Source organism: Girardinichthys multiradiatus, chromosome 3 (assembly GCF_021462225.1).
Source record: "Girardinichthys multiradiatus isolate DD_20200921_A chromosome 3, DD_fGirMul_XY1, whole genome shotgun sequence".
Taxonomy (NCBI): domain Eukaryota; kingdom Metazoa; phylum Chordata; class Actinopteri; order Cyprinodontiformes; family Goodeidae; genus Girardinichthys; species Girardinichthys multiradiatus.
Window position 1 is genome coordinate 22956471 of NC_061796.1, and position 22188 is coordinate 22978658.

The following is a 22188-nucleotide window of genomic DNA, read 5'->3' on the forward strand; positions in this document are numbered from 1 at the left end:
GATGGAAAGGTGCCCAGGGGGAGGAAATCGACATGTAAGGGGTCGTACAGAAGAGGTGAACTTGTCTGAAAAGGAAGCAAAAACTGGCAGAAAGGAACAGAGGTCAATCATGTCAGGAGGAGGAGGAGAGACAGTCAGTGTGGAATATTTTCACATGGCTGGTTGCTCCCCCTCTGCTCCACATCCCATCCCCCCTTCCTTCCCCCCCTCAGCCTGGATGTATGGACACGCGGGCATAGCGACCCTTTGTTTGACACATAGCTGCACACAAAGGCATCCACACTTTACTGGGGCATACACACACACACACACACACACACACACACACTCTGCTCTCATCAGGACCACTTGTGATTGGTTGGAGCTACACTTCATGCCTATGCTGTAGAGCAGTGCTGCCATAAAACAAAGCTTTTGGTTAAATTGCATTTTCCCTACTCTGTGCGCGCAGAGGAGAACGTCTTTACTCCTACATTTTAAAAACAGATAATATGAAGCAGCTTTCAGAAGCAGTTGTTGGAGACCTTTGTTCCTGCTCAGACAAAAGAGAACATATTGACTCTAGAAAGCACATCGGCTCACTTTGAGATAGCTTATTCTGAAGCAGTGTCGACTGTCGCTGGAATATTTTCCAAGACGCGACGTGATTCATTAGGCTGAGCATACACATATCAGCAGCCATCCTTTTGTTCCAGTTTTGTTCCAGTTTTGTGCTCTGAAATCCAATCTGAAGGGAACATTGTGGGTTGGGAAAAGAAAGGTTTGGCGCCTGTGAATTCTTAGTACAGATAGAGCTATATAGAGCTAATTTGGTGTAGAGCAATACAGGAACAGAGAAAAGAAAGCACTGTGTTTGTTCTGATCGGTCAGAGCTTAAACACTTGGTACATTGTGAACATGAGGGAGAGTGATATCTTATGTTGAAAAAATTAAATGACGAATTCTAACCTGGACATTTGTGCTCCTATATCTACAGGAACAGAATGGAGCATATCTCCAGTTTCATGAAACATGAACTTCTTTGTTACAAAGCTCTAGCTTCCTCTTTGTTGGATACCAGGAGATATGTCCTAATTGGCTAGAAGGTAAACATGAAATAAAGACACAGATGGCTAGAGAAGGATCATAGTTATTTAAGTTGTATAGTGAAGGCTTTTGTGTACAGAGCTATGAAAGACCATTTATCCCCTTACAGTTTTCTCTGTGAATCTGTGAGTTTCAGGCCATCAAACAAATACCCAACAATACCCAAGCCTGGGTAATTACCACATGCAGTTTTCAAATAGTGATTTTATTTATTAAGGGAAACAAATCTATCCAAACCAACCTGGCATTGTGTGAAAAAGTAATTACCCCCTAAACCCAATAACTGACTGTTCCATCCTTGGCAGCAACAGCTGCTATCAAATGTTCACGATAACTGGTGGTAATGAGTCTTTAACATCATTGTGGAGGAATTTTGACCCATTCTGCTTTGCAGAATTGTTTTAATTGAGACATAATGGAGGGGTTTACAGCATTAATGGCCAGGTTAAGGTCATGCCACTGGTGCGTGCTGCCTGCCAGGGACTGCTTGCCGGGTGAGTGTGCCCCATCTTGGTGTGTGGTTGGGGGGTCAGTTGTGAGTATGATACTCAGTTGTTTCTGCTCTGTTGCACTTGTGGGCAGAGGCTGGGGTGGCATTGCGCAGGACTCTTGCCTTGCCAACATGGCGCACAGTCTAGTTGAGGGCGGGATGCAGCAGGGGTGGTTGGAGCATGGCTGGGGGATGGAGCTTCAGCTGTATGGATGTGTATTCATCTGCTTTTCAGGGATGGGGCTCATCTGTGGGGGTGTTCCCCTGTGAGGAGGGGATTCATAGCATTTGGATTCGGGGTATGTGAGTGTTTTTATGTGTACGCATGAGGGTGGGAATGTGTCATTGTGACTGTGTATGCCAGTTTTTGTGTCAGTTTGGGTCTTGGGCTGCTCCCTCTCCTGATCACCTTAGGTCCCCATCAAAGGTGGGACCTATTTCCTCCCTGCCACACTCCCTGCCGCTGGCTGGTGTCTCTGCCCACTGGTGTATTGGTGGTTCTCGGTGTCCAGGGCTGGGTGCTTTGGTGTGTGCCGGCTCGCTCCTGGTGGCTGCCTGGGTCCCCTGGCTCTGTCGGGCCTCTGCTTGGTGGGTGATGTGCCCTGGGGTCCTGGGTCTCTGGGTACATGGCTGGATTTACTCCAGCACAGACTGCTGCCAGCGGGGATTGTGGGCCTGTCGCTGCAGCTCCTTGGGGGTTCCGCCCTGTGGCTGCTTGGTGGTTCCCCTTGGGCTCTCCTCTGATTTTCTCTGGGGGGGTTGCAGTAGTCCCGGCAGATGTCCTCCCAGGGTTCCCGTGCTCTGGGGGACCTTTGGATGTCTGTGGTCAGATCTCCTCGTTGTCTGTCTTGGGTCCAGAAAGGAAGGTCTGTGGCTCCTCACATTCACATAAATATTCGCATATTTTTATGGAGAAACCTTATATACACAAGGGGGCTCAAACGTGCACCCAGGTGTTTGGATTCAGGTGTTAACAGATACACAAATGTTCTATATTGAGCCGCAGTTACCATAAAATATATCTTGCATTCATTAGTACCATGCACTTTTCGTTAACATTGCTATTGATATATATATGTGTTTCTGCAGGTGTAGAAGCAGTCTTCTAGGGTGTTATCTTTAATTCTCTTCATCCTTCTTTCTCTCCTCTATTCTTTTCCCCTTCTCTCCCTTTTTACTTTTTGCCCTACCTCTCTCTCTTTCTTGCTCTGTCTCCATGTCCATTGCAATTGAAATAATCCCACAACTGTTTCTAATAAAGTTTTTTTTATATATATAAAGCGGAGCATTATTGCGTTTGCCAGTCAGTGACTTTGTTTCTCATGTTTTCTTGAATTTCTTTCAATTGGGGCATGAGGTGTTTGTGTTGAGATCTTTTAGCTTACTTCCTGTTCTCAGACAGGTTCTGCTTAAGTGATTTATTGATACTAGAGGTCTGGCAGTAATCAGGTCTGGGTGTGGCTGGTGAAATTGAAATTAGCTTTTTAGCAGATGTAGTTAATCACAGTTAATGCTAGATTTAACAAAAGTGATAATTATTAATTTTTTACATATAATCAGGTTGATTTGGACAGCTTTTTTTGTCTAAATAAATTAAATTACAACTCAAAAACAGCTGTTTGTTTTTCTCATTGTCTTTGTCTGGTAGTAAAATTAGCTTTATGATCCAAAACATTTAAGTGTGACAAAAAAGCAAGAACAAAATTAATCCTTAAGGGAGCTAATCCAAGGAACAATGAGAAGAACAATGTGTAAAACAGTTCATGGCACTGACCCAACAAAATGCTGCACTAATGTAAGGATTGCAGGATTGGTGTTTATGTTAAGAAATCTTATTAGGAGAAACACAGATTCATTTCTGAGAGATAGAGTGTGAGGCAGGATGCTTGTAGTGGCTATATTGCTCTGCACATAAGGATGCCCCAGTCTTGCATTTTTCACTATACAAGTTATTACCACAGAGTCTAATCCTGCGCAATGCACAGAGCTACTTAGATATAGAAGAAAGTGTGAGTCTGGAGACGAGGGAGAGGAAGAGGTGAGGCTTTAATTCCAGCTGAGGATGGAAGGTGTGTTGAAACCTGATAAACTGCAACATTAACTGAGTGATAGATTTTGCTAGTGGCATTTATCAGAGGTTGTGTGTTTTTCTATTGATGTGTGCAGGACTGTGATAAAAAGGATGTGTGTGTATGTTAACCAAAAAGAGAGGTCATTTTTGGAAAATGAGGAAATGATCCTGGTCCTCACTTTTTTATGTTGTTTTTGTTGAGTTAGGGGTTAGGTTTAAGGATAGGTATGTACTGCTAATGGTTAGGTTTATGTTTGGTTCAGTGTCAGGGTTAGGCCATAGAAATGATTAGAAAATGAAGGATGCAAAGTCCTTGTAAAGATAGAAAGACATGAATGTGTGTGTGTGTGTGCTTTTTTGTGGTCTTCATCAGCCGTCCTCTCCTCCATTGTTTTCTGTCATTCTCTGCTGGTTTTGTTTGGTGGAGCTGAGAAGAGGGCAGAGGCGAACCAGATGCAGCTTCCACTGAGAACATCAGTGAAATTTGCTGTCTAAAACATCTCTCCAGACATGACAGGGAGAAATAAACTCAGAAATTCCTTTAAAGATTCTTGTTTCTCTTTTCTGACAATGAGAATGATTTGTCTCTGATCTAAAAAAAAGTTGGGTAAAAAATTGGAATGACACATAGAAAAGTGTTAGTGTTAGAATATATTAAATACTAAGTAGAAAAGCCTTTATTGGTAATGGTAATGTTCAAAACATCTATATGGAGAAACTAGTCACATGCATTGCTCAGGTGGTATTTTGACCCACTTCCAAACAAACTGAGTTCAAACCTTTAAAGTTCTTTAGGTCTTTTCTAAACACTCTGATCTTCAACCCTTTCAGATATTCAGTTGAATCCAGTCAGCTGATTGACTGGCCATTCTAGCAGTTTAACCAATAATATTTCCTTGGCTGTGGGTTTGGGACTAATGTCTTAATTGAAAGTCCACACTGATTCCATATTCAGATTCTTATCCAGAATGTCCAGGTCCACTTCATCATTAATCCTTTAATTGTAGAAGTCTGTCAGAACTCTTTGCTGTAGGACAGCCCACACTATGACATTCCTACTTGCAAACATTTCTTTAAGCGTGGTGATGTGCAAAACCCTTCTCATTCCAAACATAGCATGTTTAATGACATCCAGCAAGTGTAGCTCTGACCTCATCTGACCAGACTATATTCTGTCAGTATTTCACTGGCTTGTCCAAATCTTCGGCAGCAAACTATAAACAAGCTTTAACCTACTTTTTTTTCAGCAGTGGAGTCTTATGCAATGAGTGTACATAGAGATCATTGCAGCTGACTGCGTTACTTTTCGTTCTCATGGGAAAAACTGTAGCTGTAACATACAGGTCTTTCTGAAGATCTCTGTGAGTCCTCCTAGGCTCTTGGACAACTCTTCTGATTATTCTTTTCACTCCTCTGTCAGAAAGCTTACAGGCTTACAAGCTTACAATATTGAGATGATGTTCTTTACACTTCAAGATTATGGGCACAACAGTGCTGACTGAAACATTTAGTTTAGAGATGGAGATAGAACCTTTTTGGGGGTTTCTTAATTTTTACTAGTTGTACCACTCTGTGCAATACTTTGGTCATGAGAAACCTTTTATAGGCCATCAGTTAATGTCAAACCAACTGTTGACTTGCACATAGGACTAGGAATGTTTTCTAAATACAGACAGATTTCAGCTCATTTTGAGGTTTCTGTGCCTTTTTTTTTTCTTTTATATACATCCTTTTCTTTTTGTGTTCAACAGTATTCTCGGTACCATTACATCTTATTACAAATTGTCATTTATATGTGCATTTGTTTTGATTTCTTTGTTCTTTTGGGTGAATTTCATGTCAGTAGTAATTTTAGAAATATATTTTCCCAATGCGTTCCCAGGCCAGCCGAGAGACATAGTCCCTCCAGCGTGTCATGAGCCATCCCCTGGGTATCCTCCCGGTGGGACATGCCTGGAACACCTCCCGAGGAAGGCGTCCAGGAGGCACCGCTATAGATGCCCAAGCCACCTCAACTGGCTCCTCTCAATGTGGAGGAGCAGCGGCTCTACTCCGAGCTCCTCCTGAATGGCCGAGCTCCTCAACCTGTCTCTAAAGGAGTGCCCGGCCACCCTACGGAGGAAGCTCATTTCAGCCGCTGGTATCCAGGACCTCGTTCTTTCGGTCATGACCCAAAGTTCATGGCCATAGGTGAGGGTAGGAACGTAGACCAACCAGTAAATCGAGAGCTTCGCTTTTTGGCTCAGCTCTCTCTTCACAAAAACAAAGCGGCACTGCGACCCCATTACTGTGGCAGCCGTACCGATCCGTCTGTTGATCTCCCGCTCCATTCTCCCATCACTTGTGAACAAGACCCCAAGATACTTGAACTCCTCCACTTGAGGCATGAACTCCCCTCCAACCTGAAGAGAACAAGCCACCCTTTTCCAGTCGAGAACCATGGCCTCAGACTTGGAGGAACTGATCTTCATCCCAGCTGCTTCACACTCGGTTGCGAACTGCCCCAGCGCATGCTGTAGGTCATGGCTAGAGGGGGCCAGCAGGACCACGTCATCTGCAAAAAGAAGAGACAAAATCCACTGGTCCTCAAACCTGACCCCTCCGGCCCTTGGCTGCGCCTAGAAATCCTGTCCATGAAAGTTATGAACAGGACCGGTGAGAAAGGGTAGCCCTGCCAGAGTCCAACATGCACTGGGGACGGGTTCGACTTAGTGCCGACCACCACCCTGGTCTGCCAGTCCAGAGGCACTGTCCCCGACCGCCACGCAATGTTGAAGAGGTGTGCCAACCATGACAGCCCCACATCATCCGGAAACTTGGGGTACTCAGGGTGGATCTTATGCACCGCTGAAGCCCTGCCACAGGGGAGCTTTTTAACCACCTCGGTGACTTCAGCCTGGGTGATGAAGTCCAACCTCAAGTCCCCAGCCTCTGCTTCCAACAGGAAATGCGTGACGGCTGGATTGAGGAGATCCTCAAAGTACTCCTTCCACCACCAGATAATGTCCCCAGTCAAGGTCAGCAGCTCCCCACCCACACTGTAAACAGTGTTGGTGAAACACTGCTTCCCCCTTCTGAGGTGCCGGATGGTTTGCCAGAATCGCTTCAAGGCCAACCGGTAGTCCTTCTCCATGGCTTCACCAAACTCCTCCGAGGCCCGCGTTTTTGCCTCTGACACAGCCCGGGCCATGGCACGCTTGGCCTCATGGTACCCGTCAGCCACCTCAGGAGTCCCACAAGCCAACAACAGCCGATAGGACTCCTTCTTCAGGTTGACAGCATCCCTTACTGCCGGTGTCCACCACCAGGTTCGGGGATTCCCACCATGACAGGCACTGCAGACCTTACAGCCACAGCTACAGGCAGCAGCGTTGACAACAGATGCGGAGAACATGGTCCACCCGGACTTTATGTCTCCAACCTCCTCCGAAATCTGGTCAAAGCTCTACTGGAGGTGGGAGTTGAATACATCCCTGGCCGAGGGCTCTGCCGGACATTCCCAGCAGACCCTCACTATGCGCTTGGGCATGCCAAGTTTCTCCGGCTTTCTCCTCTTCCAGCGGATCCAACTCACCACCAGGTGGTGATCAGTAGACAGCTCAGCCCCTCTCTTCACCCGAGTGTCCAAAACATGCACACCACAACAAAATTGATCATTGACCTCCTGAATATGGTGTCCTATATGTACAATGCGTGACTAGCACAGAAGTTCAATAATGAAACACCACTCGGATTCAGATCGGGGAGGCCATTCCTCCCGATCATGCGTCTCCAGATGTCACTGTCTTTTCTTACGTGGGCGTTGAAGTCCCCCAACAGAATAATGGAGTCCCCAGGAGGGGCACTATCCAGCACCCCGACAGGGATGCCAAGAAGGCCGGGTACTCCGCACTGCCGCTCAGCCCATAGGCCGAAACAACAGTCAGAGACCTGTCCCTATCTGAAGGCGCAGGGATGCGACCTTCTCGTCCACTGGGGTAAACCCCAACACAAGACCGCTGAGCTGGGGGGCAACGAGCAAACCCACCCCAGCCTGCCCCCTCTCCCCATGGGCCACTCCAGAGTAGAAGAGAGACGAGCCCCTCTTGAGGATATGGGTTAAAGAGCCCATGCTGTGCGTGGAGGTGAGCCCAACTATTTCTAGTCGATATCCCTCGACCTCCCGCACAAGCTCAGGCTCCTTCCTCCCCAGCGAGGTGACATTCCACATCCCTAGAGCCAGCCTAAGCATCCGGAGATCGGGCCGCTGAGGTCTCCACCTTCATCCGCTGCCCAATCCTTTTTGCACCGGTCCCTCGTGGTTCTCCCTGCAGGTGATAAGCCCACTGGGGGATGGCCTTACGTCTCTGATTCGGGCTTGGCCTGGCCGGGTCCCACGAGGAGCAACCCAGCCACCAGGCACTCTCCGACGAGTCCCGACACCAGGTCAGGCTCCAGGATGGGACACTGGCTCTGCCTTCCCGGGCATTGTCACGTGCCTCGATTTTGTGGTCCTCATGAAGGTATCTTAAACCGCTCTTTGTCTGACCCGTCACCTAGAGCCTGTTTGCCATGGGAGATCCTACCAGGGGCATTTAAGCCCCAGATAACATAGCCTCTGGGATCATTTGAGCACTCAAACCCCTTCACCACGTTATGGTGGCGGTTCAAGGAGGGATATTGTTAAATGTTTAATATTAAATAATTTAATAATTTATTAAATAATATTTTGGTCTGTTAAGGGTTGTCCTGTGAATACCAGCCCAATAAGGCAGTGGTATTAGAACTAAATTGAAAGGGATGAGGCAAGCTCTGATATTATTGAACAGCAAAACTCTGTACACACACAGAATGAATTCACACAATTTCTTAAAATACGAGAATTTATTAACAAAAATAAGTCAACTCAAAGTCACACTTTTTTCAGTCAACACACTTTTACTATGCTAACACAACCCAACTAAACTACCAAGCAGAGTGAAAGAATAAGGAACACCAATGGGCTATGTACAATAAAAACAAGTGAATCAAAGATGGTTGAAAACTGTTACCGAAAGACTGATGCAATATTACCATGTTTGAGAACCAAGGATTATCTTGAAGAATCTGGAAATGAAGTTTAGTCTTGGAACCAACTTAGGCAATAATTGGTATACCTTCAAACAACTATTCACAATGCAAGATCGGATAAAACATTTGATAAAATATTTTAAAGAATGATTTGCTGTATAAAATCAACCTTCAGGATGGACTATTCTCAACAGTGTTAATAGATGCCTTATAATAATATTTAAAGAAATATCAAGGAAATAGTGAAATAATATTTAAGGAAAAACCAAACCATTTGGGATAAATAGGTCTTAATGATGTTTAATTAGTTATCAAGTTTAGTGAAATAATATTTAGGAAAATATTATATCCTAGATTGGAAACTAACAACCTTTCTGAGTAAATGATCTTCAGTTGACTCATAAAGTGGGGGAGCACGTGTTCTTAGCTGTTAGTGGTTGGGGCTAACAAAAGAAACGTATAGCTGGTTACTAGAATCAAACCCATACTTTTAAAATACCACTACTGAAAGGGTTGAATTGCATAAGCGCGAACAGAGAGTTATGGTCGGTCTGTGATTAAAAACCACCCTTTAAATAAAGTTTGTCTTAACAGCACAGAACACATCATTAGCTGAGTTCTAGTCTGCTAGCACTTACTGTAGCTGGGTTTCTGAACACAAACCAAAACAAACACCACTAAACGAACATTTAGATTATTTACCTCTAAACTAATCTTCCCTGCCCAAACACTATCTCTTACGTGAACCGTGCTCAGGATATGTTGTCCAGGGCGACGAAGTTGAGAAAACATCCATGGTGAACAAAGGGTTAACTTGCAGCTAACCTTCGTAGCTGTGGGAAAGGTCTTTAGCTGGCCCGGGCCTACTGTGACAAAGGCACGTTCAGCTCCTTGAGTGGCTGTGATTCGGTGGGGTAGGAAAGGGTGCGATGTGGTCCCAGCCTCCTTTCCAGGCCATGGGGGAAGCAAATCATTACTTAACTTTGCTGCATGTGATCGTAGTCACTCTGGATCCATTTTGAAGAGTTGTCTGTTTGCCACCAAGGAGACACTGTCTTTCCTTCCAGTTCCGCTGGGGACCTGCGTGAAAGAGGTTGTTTGTTACAACACGGGGCTTTTATTCGAAACAGTGACGTCATGGGAAGTCCACTGTTACTCCCTTCTTGTTCGTTTTCCCGGCTGTGCCCCCCCTTGGACAACGTTCTTCACCACAGTTGATGAGGTTAAGTGTTTGGGCAGAATAATATAGAAGTGATTTAGTTTGAAATGATCTAAAGGTTTTTCATTTTATGAAGTTTGGTTTTGTTTGTGTTGAACTCAGCTATCTTGGCACTAGCAGAATATCTGCAGCACACATGTTCAGTTTTTGTTCTTTGTCTGTGTGATTTTAAAGTTAAGACAAACTTTATTTAAACGGTGATTTTAAACAGAAGGTTGATCATAACGCGCCATCCGCGCTTATGCTTTTTAACCCTTTTATTAAACCTGGTATTTTAAAGGTATGTGTTTGATTCTGGTGCTAAGCTATTAGCTCCTTTTGTTAGCTCAAATGCTAACCGGTAAGAACCCGTGCTTGCTACTAAAGACTATTTAACAGAAAGGTTGTTAGTTTTCAAGCTAGTGAATAATAGTCCCTAAACATCATTTTACTAAATTTGATAACTAAGTAAACACCATTAAGCCCCATTTCTCCAGAAAGATTAGGCTCTTTTCCAAAATACAGGTCCTTCTCAAAAAATTAGCATATTGTGATAAAGTTCATTATTTTCTATAATGTAATGATGAAAATTTAATATTCATATATTTTAGATTCATTGCACACTAACTGAAATATTTCAGGTCTTTTATTGTCTTACTACGGATGATTTTGGCATACAGCTCATGAAAACCCAAAATTCCTATCTCACAAAATTAGCATATTTCATCCGACCAATAAAAGAAAAGTGTTTTTAATACAAAAAACGTCAACCTTCAAATAATCATGTACAGTCATGCACTCAATACTTGGTCGGGAATCCTTTTGCAGAAATGACTGCTTCAATGCGGCGTGGCATGGAGGCAATCAGCCTGTGGCACTGCTGAGGTCTTATGGAGGCCCAGGATGCTTCGATAGCGGCCTTTAGCTCATCCAGAGTGTTGGGTCATGAGTCTCTCAACGTTCTCTTCACAATATCCCACAGATTCTCTATGGGGTTCAGGTCAGGAGAGTTGGCAGGCCAATTGAGCACAGTGATACCATGGTCAGTAAACCATTTACCAGTGGTTTTGGCACTGTGAGCAGGTGCCAGGTCGTGCTGAAAAATGAAATCTTCATCTCCATAAAGCTTTTCAGCAGATGGAAGCATGAAGTGCTCCAAAATCTCCTGATAGCTAGCTGCATTGACCCTGCCCTTGATAAAACACAGTGGACCAACACCAGCAGCTGACACGGCACCCCAGACCATCACTGACTGTGGGTACTTGACACTGAACTTCTGGCATTTTGGCATTTCCTTCTCCCCAGTCTTCCTCCAGACTCTGGCACCTTGATTTCTGAATGACATGCAGAATTTGCTTTCATCCGAAAAAAGTACTTTGGACCACTGAGCAACAGTCCAGAGCTGCTTCTCTGTAGCCCAGGTCAGCCGCTTCTGCCGCTGTTTCTGGTTCAAAAGTGGCTTGAGCTGGGGAATGCGGCACCTGTAGCCCATTTCCTGCACACGTCTGTGCATGGTGGCTCTGGATGTTTCTACTCCAGACTCAGTCCACTGCTTCCGCAGGTCCCCCAAGGTCTGGAATCGGCCCTTCTCCACAATCTTCCTCAGGGTCCGTTCACCTCATCTCGTTGTGCAGCGTTTTCTGCCACACTTTTTCCTTCCCACAGACTTCCCACTGAGGTGCCTTGATACAGCACTCTGGGAACAGCCTATTCGTTCAGAAATTTCTTTCTGTGTCTTACCCTCTTGCTTGAGGGTGTCAATAGTGGCCTTCTGGACAGCAGTCAGGTCGGCAGTCTTACCCATGATTGGGGTTTTGAGTGATGAACCAGGCTGGGAGTTTTAAAGGCCTCAGGAATCTTTTGCAGGTGTTTAGAGTTAACTCGTTGATTCAGATGATTAGGTTCATAGCTCGTTTAGAGACCCTTTTAATGATATGCTAATTTTGTGAGATAGGAATTTTGGGTTTTCATGAGCTGTATGCCAAAATCATCCGTATTAAGACAATAAAAGACCTGAAATATTTCAGTTAGTGTGCAATGAATCTAAAATATATGAATGTTAAATTTTCATCATGACATTATGGAAAATAATGAACTTTATCACAATATGCAAATTTTTTTAGAAGGACCTGTACTTCCTTAATAATATTTCTTTAAAAATTATTTTAATAAATAAAGGCAGCTAATTAGACACAGTTGAGAAATGGTCGTCCAGAAGGTTGGTTTTATTCAGCAGATCATTATTTAAAACATTATTTTATTAAAATAATATTTGATCTGATCTTACATTGTTAGTGGTTGTCTAAACGTTTGCTGCTTATTGCCTAAGTTGGTTCCAAGACTAACTTAACTTCATTTCCAGATTCTTCAAGATAATCCTTGGTCCTCAAACATAAATAACATTGCATGGTAATGTTGCATCACTCTTTTGGTCATGGTTTTCAATCATCTTTAATCAACTTGTTTATATTGTACATAGCCCATTAGTCTTCCTTATTCTTTAATTCTGCTTGGTAGTTGGTTGGATTGTTTTAGCATAGTAAAGAGTTTGTTGATTGAAATATGTTTGAGTTCAAGTTGAGTTATTTTTGTTAATAAATTCTTGTATTTTAAGAAATTGTGTGAATTCATTCCATGTGTGTGCAGAGTTTATGCTGTTCAATAATGTCAGAGATCGTCTCACACCTTTCTATTTTGTCCTAATACCATTGCCTTACTGGGCTGGTATTCACAGGACAACTCTTAACAGACCAAAATATTATTTGATAAAATATTAAAGTATTAATATTAAATAATATTATCAGATTCATAATCCCAACAACTGTGCACAAGTGATGGAAGGATGGAATCGAAGATGGACAGAGAGATAGGGGCTTAGTCTGCAGTTATACGGGTGCTGCTCTGGTCTGTTGTGGTGAAGAAAGAGCTGGGCCAAAAAGAAAAGCTCTATGGTAATGAGATCTCATGACCGGGGAGTAGAACCTAGGGAAGGACTCAGAACTCGCTGGACGAAATATATATACACTGCTCAAAAAAATAAAGGGAACACTCAAATAACACATCCTAGATCTGAATGAATGAAATATTCTAATTGAATACTTTGTTCTGTACAAAGTTGAATGTGCTGACAACAAAATCACACAAAAATCATCATTGGAAATCAAATTTATTAATCAATGGAGGCCTGGATTTGGAGACACACACAAAATTAAAGTGGAAAAACACACTACAGGCTGATCCAACTTTGATGTAATGTCCTTAAAACAAGTCAAAATGAGGCTCAGTATTGTGTGTGGCCTCCCTACAACACCTGGGCATGTTCCTGATGAGACAGCAGATGGTCTCCTGAGGGATCTCCTCCCAGACCTGGACTTAAGCATCCACCAACTCCTGGACAGTCTGTGGTGCAACGTGACGTTGATGGATGGAGCGAGATATGATGTCCCAGATGTGCTCAATCAGATTCAGGTCTGGGGAACGGGCGGGCCAGTCCATAGCTTCAATGTCTTCATCTTGCAGGAACTGCTGACACACTCCAGCCACATGAGGTCTAGCATTGTCCTGCATTAGGAGGAACCCAGGGCCAACCGCACCAGCATATGGTCTTACAAGAGGTCTGAGGATCTCATCTCGGTACCTAATGGCAGTCAGGCTACCTCTGACGAGCACATGGAGGGCCATGCGGGCCTCCAAAGAAATGCCACCCCACACCATTACTGACCCACTGCCAAACTGGTCATGCTGAAGGATATTGCAGGTAGCAGATCGTTCTCAACGGTGTCTCCAGACTCTGTCACGTCTGTCACATGTGCTCAGTGTGAACCTGCTTTCATCTGTGAAGAGCACAGGGCGCCAGTGGCGAATTTGCCAATCCTGGTGTTCTCTGGCAAATGCCAAGCGTCCTGCATGGTGTTGGGCTGTGAGCACAACCCCCATTTGTGGACGCCCTCATACCATCCGCATGGAGTTGGTTTCTAACCGTTTGTGCAGACACATGCACATTTGTGGCCTGCTGGAGGTCATTTTGCAGGGCTCTGGCAGTGCTCCTCCTGTTCCTCCTTGCACAAAGGTGGAGGTAGCGGTCCTGCTGCTGGGTTGTTGCCCTCCTACGGCCTCCTCCATGTCTCTTGGTGTACTGGCCTGTCTCCTGGTAGCGCCTCCAGGCTCTGGACACTATACTGACAGACACAGCAAACCTTTTTGCCACAGCTCGCATTGATGTGCCATCCTGGATGAGCTGCACTACCTGAGCCACTTGTGTGGGTTGTAGAGTCCGTCTCATGCTACCACGAGTGTGAAAGCACCACCAACATTCAAAAGTGACCAAAACAACAGCCAGAAAGCATAGGTACTTAGAAGTGCTCTGTGGTCCCCACCTGCAGAACCACTCCTTTAATGAGTGTGTCTTGCTAATCGCCAAAGATTTCCCCCTGTTGTCTATTCAATTTGCACAACAGCATGTGAAACTGATTGTCAGTGTTGCTTCCTAAGTGGACAGTTTGATTTCACAGAAGTTTGATTTACTTGGAGTTATTTTGTGTTGTTTAAGTGTTCCCTTTATTTTTTTGAGCAGTGTATATCCCATCTGGCCTGGGAACACCTTGGAATCCTCCGGATTGAGCTGAAGGTTCCCTCCTGGATCTGTTGCCCCAGTGACCAGATCTTGGATAAGCAGAAAACGATGGATGGATGGATGGATGGATGGATGGATGGATGGATGGATGGATGGATGGATGGATGGATGGATGGATGGATGGATGGATGGATGGAAAGTTCAATCAAATCTTAAGACTTTAGCAAGGAACCAAATGTTCCACTACACTACATAGAAAGTCCACAAAAGACTGACAGTAATGGTACATAGTTCTTGTTTTGTTTAGGCTGCAAACTTTTTTCTGACTCTCCATGAATTCTGTTCAAGAGCAGCAAAGGATCTTTACTTTGTAAAGGTTTCTAATGCCTGTGCAAAATTATTAATTAGGCTAAGAGGCAATGCTCTAACATTTTCTTACTAAGGTGTATCTTCTTACACTAGAGACAGTAGAGGCAAATGTAAGATGAGGTTAGGGTTCGAGTTAAGCCACACAAATAAATGGAAGTAATTTTTCCTTTCTAATAAGGAGAGAAATATGAGGTTGTATCTGTGTGGCACAATCACCCTAAGTCAGGCACTTTTAGCAGAGCTGTAAGGACATGTTTCCTTCATTGGATCATGCTGAGGGATTTCTGAGCGGACCCCTGGCGCCTCTCCACTCTTTATTTTGGGCTGCCCTAATTCTTTATCCTCGTTTCTTCCAAAGGAGGTGAGTCTGTTATAATGCAAAGTGCAGCGTTCAGCATGAAGCCAACTTTGAACCATGTGAACATAATGCACCTCTAACTGCTGTATAATAGGCCTCATTAAATGTCACAGGCTGATGGATTGTAGTGTAAATACTTTTGCTCAGATGACACATTAATACTTTTCATTTTCAAAGGTATCAATTTTGACTTGCAGTTTGGATAAAATCTAAGTGTTTAAAACTATAAAGGGATTTTCAAATATTACCTAGGACTATCAGGATCTGTCTGTGTTAGGTTTTGAGTTTTGGTTCTTTGTTGGTTTCTCTGCACTTCCCTGTCTGTGTTCTTCAAGTTGTTGTTCATATTGAATTAGTTTCATGATTTATTCTTGTTTAGACTACTTCCTGGATTCCTGTGTTATTTTGCGTATATATTTTCCTTATAGTTCTGGTTCCCCTTGTTAATGTTCTTTAGTTAGTCTCATTGTTTACTACTTTCTGTTACCTCCCTGCACTCCCTGCTAATTTGTGTTAATTAGTCACTCACCCTCAGTATTCTTTAGGCTCCCTTCCACCGGGTGCTCCTGATTCTCTCCCTGATTAGTTTCCTCAGCTCATTGGTCCATTCTCCACTTCCCTCTGTATTCAAACTCTGTGGTTTTCATTGTTTGCCACTGATTCCTCCTGATATTTCCCCTGTTCACAACCTGGAGACCTCCGTTTTTGCTACCCTACCTTCTCCATGTCTCGTGCCCTGCCTGTAAGCTATCCGTATTTTCATTATTCAAATCTTTTTTACTTACCATGTAGCTCCCAAGCTCTGGTCTGCACTTTGGTCCAGCAAAACCCTCAACATTCATAACATGGACTGAATAATGTACCACAAATGTACTATTATCGCAATATCAATATCACAAAGAAAATCTTTCACTGCAATAAATGAGTGAATTATAAAAGTACCATACATTCAGGCCTCCTATGTCATTAATATGTGGTGATGCTTGTTTGACGGAGAAGATCATGTTTGATTATGGATTAAGACATTCTGGTAACGTCTGAGGTCTATGTTTGCAGTGAACCCAAAGCAGTAAGATACTGTTCAATTTGTTTTTATTTTTTGAGTGTGATGTCATCATTGTAACATTCTTCAACATTATTGCATACACTATGTTTCCCTGGTCTTGTGCAGCCCTGATATCAACACACAAATCTGTTACTGGCAGAAGGTAACACAGGATAGTTCAAACTAAAAACTTAAGACATACAGGGGTTGGACAATGAAAATAAAACACCTGTGATTTTAGTGTGGAAGGTTTCATGGCTAAATCGGACCAGCCTGGTAGTCAGTCTTCATTGATTGCACATTGCACCAGTAAGAGCAGAGTGTGAAGGTTCAATTAGCAGGGTAAGAGCACAGTTTTGCTCAAAATATTGAAATGCACTCAACATTATGGGTGACATACCAGAGTTCAAAAGAGGACAAATTGTTGGTGCACATCTTGCTTGCGCATCTGTGACCAAGACAGCAAGTCTTTGTGATGTATCAAGAGCCACGGTATCCAGGGTAATGCCAGCATACCACCAAGAAGGACGAACCACATCCAACAGGATTAACTGTGGACGCAAGAGGAAGCTGTCTGAAAGGGATGTTCGGGTGCTAACCCGGATTGTATCCAAAAAACATAAAACCACGGCTGCCCAAATCATGGCAGAATTAAATGTGCACCTCAACTCTCCTGTTTCCACCAGAACTGTCCATCAGGAGCTCCACAGGGTCAATATACACGGCCGGGCTGCTATAGCCAAACCTTTGGTCACTCATGCCAATGAAAAACGTCGGTTTCAATGGTGCAAGGAGCGCAAATCTTGGGCTGTGGACAATGTGAAACATGTATTGTTCTCTGATGAGTCCACCTTTACTGTTTCCCCCACATCCGGGAGAGTTACGGTATGGAGAAGTCCCAAAGAAGCGTACCACCCAGACTGTTGCATGCCCAGAGTGAAGCATGGGGGTGGATCAGTGATGGTTTGGGCTGCCATATCATGGCATTCCCTTGGCCCAATACTTGTGCTAGATGGGTGCGTCACTGCCAAGGACTACCGAACCATTCTTGAGGACCATGTGCATCCAATGGTTCAAACATTGTGTCCTGAAGGTGGTGCCATGTATCAGGATGACAATGCACCAATACACACAGCAAGACTGGTGAAAGATTGGTTTGATGAACATGAAAGTGAAGTTGAACATCTCCCATGGCCTGCACAGTCACCAGATCTAAATATTATTGAGCCACTTTGGGGTGTTTTGGAGGAGCGAGTCAGGAAACGTTTTCCTCCACCAGTACCACGTAGTGACCTGGCCACTATCCTGCAAGAAGAATGGCTTAAAATCCCTCTGACCACTGTGCAGGACTTGTATATGTCATTCCCAAGACGAATTGACGCTGTATTGGCCGCAAAAGGAGGCCCTACACCATACTAATAAATTATTGTGGTCTAAAACCAGGTGTTTCAGTTTCATTGTCCGACCCCTGTAAGTTAACATATCTTCAAGGAAAGACCTTTTTCAACTCAGAAAGATAAATTGCTTAAGTTACACGATTCATGTTTAGTTATTTTTTTAACTTGTTATCCTGAGTTGAGATCTGCTGGATAAAGAAAACCTACTATCTCTTGTTAACATACAGTTTTACCAATTTTGAAACAGCTCACAATATTACCACATGCCTTGGGAAAACATGCTTCATTTTATAAAAACAACATACAATTATTCATCCTTTCAACTCACATGTTTATGTTTATATTTCTACCAATTACCTCTTCAAGTTATGTTAATTCATATTTATAAGGCAGCAATTAAACTTAAAATTTCTAATTCTGAGTTTGTAGTCAAAAAGTCTGCTTTTAAGCATAAAAAATCCCTTTCTGATCTAAGCACAAACCTACATGTCCAAAATACAATACAATCCTGTAGCTAATTAGCATCTCAGATTACAGTATGAATGAGTGTGTGCATGGTTGTTTGTGTGTTGCCCTGCGATGGACTGGCGAACTGTCCAGGGTGTACTCTGCCTCTCGCCCATAGACTGCTGGAGATAGGCACCAGCTCCCCCGTGACCCACTATGGAATAAGCGGTAGAAAATGACTGACTGACTGACTGACAACATTATGGGTGACATACAGTGCCTTGCGAAAGTACTCAGCCACCTTGAACTGGTCAACCTCTTGCCACAATTCAGGCTTCAAACATAAAGAAATAAAATTCTAATTTTTTGTGAAGAATCAACAACAAGTGGGACACAATCGTGAAGTGGAATGAAATTTATTGGATGTGTCAAACTGTTAACAAATAAAAAACTGAAAAGTGGGGCATGCAATATTATTCGGCCCCCTTGCATTAATACTTTGTAGCGCCACCCTTTGCTGCAATTACAGCTGAAAGTCGCTTGGGGTATGTCTCTATCAGTTTTGCACATTGAGAGACTGAAATTCTGGCCCATTCTTCCTTGCAAAACAGCTCAAGCTCAGTGAGGTTGGATGGAGAGCGTTTGTGAACAGCAGTCTTCAGCTCTTTCCACAGATTCTCGATTGGATTCAGGTCTGGACTTTGACTTGGCCATTCCAACACCTGGATACGTTTATTTGTGAACCATTCCATTGTAGATTTGGCTTTATGTTTTGGATCATTGTCTTGTTGGAAGATAAATCTCCGTCCCAATCTCAGGTTTCTTGCAGACTCCAACAGGTTTTCTTCCAGAATGGTCCTGTATTTGGCCCCATCCATCTTCCCATCCATTTTGACCATCTTCCCTGTCCCTGCTGACGAAAAGCAGGCCCAAACCATGATGCTGCCACCACCATGTTTGACAGTGGGGATGGTGTGTTCAGGGTGATGAGCTGTGTTGCTTTTACGCCAAACATATCGTTTTGCATTGTAGCCAAACAGTTCGATTTTGGTTTCATCTGACCAGAGCACCTTCTTCCACATGTTTGGTGTGTCTCCCAGGTGGCTTGTGGCAAACTTTAAACAAGACTTTTTATGGATATCTTTGAGAAATGGCTTTCTTCTTGCCACTCTTCCATAAAGGCCAGATTTCTGCAGTGTACAACTGATTGTTGTCCTATGGACAGACTCTCCCACCTCAGCTGTAGATCTCTGCAGTTCATCCGGAGTGATCATGGGCCTCTTGGCTGCATCTCTGATCAGTCTTCTCCTTGTTCGAGATGAAAGTTTAGAGGGACGGCCGGGTTTGGTAGATTTGCAGTGGTCTGATACTCCTTCCATTTCAATATGATTGCTTGCACAGTGCTCCTTGGGATGTTTAAAGCTTGGAAAATCTTTTTGTATCCAAATCTGGCTTTAAACTTCTCCACAACAGTATCTCAGACCTGCCTGGTGTGTTTCTTGGTCTTCATGATGCTCTCTGTGCTTTGAACAGAACCCTGAGACTATCACAGAGCAGGTGCATTTATACGGAGACTTGATTACACACAGGTGGATTCTATTTATCACCATCAGTCATTTGGGACAACATTGGATCATTCAGAGATCCTCACTGAACTTCTGGAGTGAGTTTGCTGCACTGAAAGTAAAGGTGCCGAATAATATTGCACGCCCCACTTTTCAGTTTTTTATTTGTTAAAAATGTTTGACACATCCAATAAATTTCATTCCACTTCACGATTGTGTCCCACTTGTTGTTGATTCTTCACAAAAAATTAGAATTTTATATCTTTATGTTTAAAGCCTGAAATGTGGCAAGAGGCTGAAAAGTTCAAGGGGGCTGAATACTTTCGCAAGGCACTGTACCAGAGTTCAAAAGAGGACAAATTGTTGGTGCTATAAACAGCAAAGTCCCAAATATATCTTAGTCTTAGCTACTAATAATAATGCATTTATATTTCCACACAAATAATTCTCTTCAATTTTGCCCGTAAGCTGAGGTGTACACAAAATATTGTTCAACATATTTCTCAACAGGACACAGTACACTGTGGGGCATAAAATGATTCTATGTATTCGTGCAATTAAAACACAGTTGTTTAATTAGCTGCTTCTCATGGAACCGAGCTGGCCTTCGGGAAAGGACCTTTGAGATGAGTCTAAATTGCTGCGTACTAGGAACTTCAGTATGTCACGACATTAAACAGAAAATATCATGAAATATGAGTTTAGAACTAAAGCACAGCCCCTACAGACCCCTTTGAAACTAGTTTCCTCTATTTAAAGTAAAATGGCAACTAAAACGCACAAACACAGATGCACATACTATGAACGTACACATGCATGGGGCCAAACTAATTCCTGACACTATGACACAGGCCTCTTGTAAATCAGCTAGCTCAGCTACAAGCAACACCAGTACCATGTAAAACGCTCCCCAAGTGCCATAAATGTGCTTCAGTCGGAGTTAATGCTATAAAATTCTAACCTCGTGCATTTCTGCTGACAAAATGTCTAAAACATAAATTTAATCTAGGTTCACTTTCTCTAGCTTTACTAGCATTAACACATTGTATTGAGCTACCATGTGTTTGTCAGCGTCACAGAGGAATTAATGAATTGATTATAAAATTGGACTAAAATTTTAACAAATGCAATGACTTACCTTATTATATCTCCCCCTAATGCAAATGGCCCTTTGACCCAAGATGCTTAGTGGTGATCTGCCTGGCAAAAAGTAGTCATCTCCAATTTCTCTTTATACCTTTCTTGGTCTGCTCAAGTAATATTGCTCTTTGTCTAGTAACAGGCAAATGCAGCCCGGTGGATCAAATCCTCAAATGTTACAAAATTCTATTATAATTATTGGCTGTTTATCAGATTGAGATCAAATTTCCAGCACTACTTGTACAGCATAGTAGTATTGTTGCCACACTAATGGTCGTGCTCAGTTTCTGGGATCCAGTTTGATCCAGTTACTATTCTTTAAAACTCATATTTTGACTTTTTTGACACATTAAAATTTTTATTTCATTGAAGTGACGTAAAACCTTGAGTTGCAACACCAACAACTGGTGAATTTATGTTGAAATTGTTGAATGTGTTATACTGAGTGGAAGCAAACAATAGAAACAAGTTATATTAACTTATTGGTTCTCTCATTTTACAGTGCACGTACCTTTTTCAGTGTGTCATGGGTAGCTGCTCTGGCCAGCTTTTGATCAGGCCACATGATCTGTGTGTAACTTCCATCATTTGCAACAGGCTCAACCTAACTGAAGGTTATCTGTTAAAACTCAACAGAAAAAGTGACGAGATGGTAAATTATGATTAAATTCTATGGTTTAGATAGTTTAGCCTTTCCAGTAACTTTCATGAGGAATTCAGTTCATGTAAAAAGTCGGCTTGGCTTTTCTATCCCATTAAGCATACAGGAGATAATAGGCAACTTTGCAGAGAGGAACAGATGATTTTTAAATTACATTTTAGGTAGACTTTCAGCAGAGCCAGAGGCAGGAAGGGAGATGATCTGCTCCAACAGGCAGAAAAATGGGCAGAGGGTAGTGATGGTCAAAATGAAGGAAGAAAAACTCAGCTTTGTATTAGTTATGGGAGCTTCTCAGTTTAAAATGAGATTGCATTTTTGTTTTACTTATTGCCCTTATTCTTGCATCTTGAAACAGCAACATGTAAGTTTTCCCTGTATGTATCCAACTCCTCCTGACACTCCCATACTTCTACTAATAATGTCTCATCTCATAAGAAAAGCATGATTTCATTAGGCATCCTCTTGTTTCAGTCTATAGCATTCAGCTGTTAAACCCGCCGACCTTTGCCATCACTGATTCAGAGGCTAGGGCTGCTTTGTCTCGGAGCTAATCATTGCTGATCATCATAGTGGCATGATTAATGAGCTCATTATCAATTCAGAGTGGACCTCATCACTGCTGCAACGCCTCAGAGAGACAGAGCTGGTGAAGAGGCTGCACACTCAGACAAGCAAACAGAAAAAAGCACATGCTGTATAATCTCTGTCAACCCTGGAAAAATAAATGGCAGGTGTATGG

General features: G+C 43.1%; 1 long non-coding RNA gene across 1 annotated transcript in view; it reads left to right on the forward strand.

Moving 5' to 3' along the window:
• LOC124866130 overlaps window positions 1–22188 on the forward strand; it is a 58683-nt gene that overhangs the window by 11714 nt on the left and 24781 nt on the right. The window lies entirely within an intron of this gene.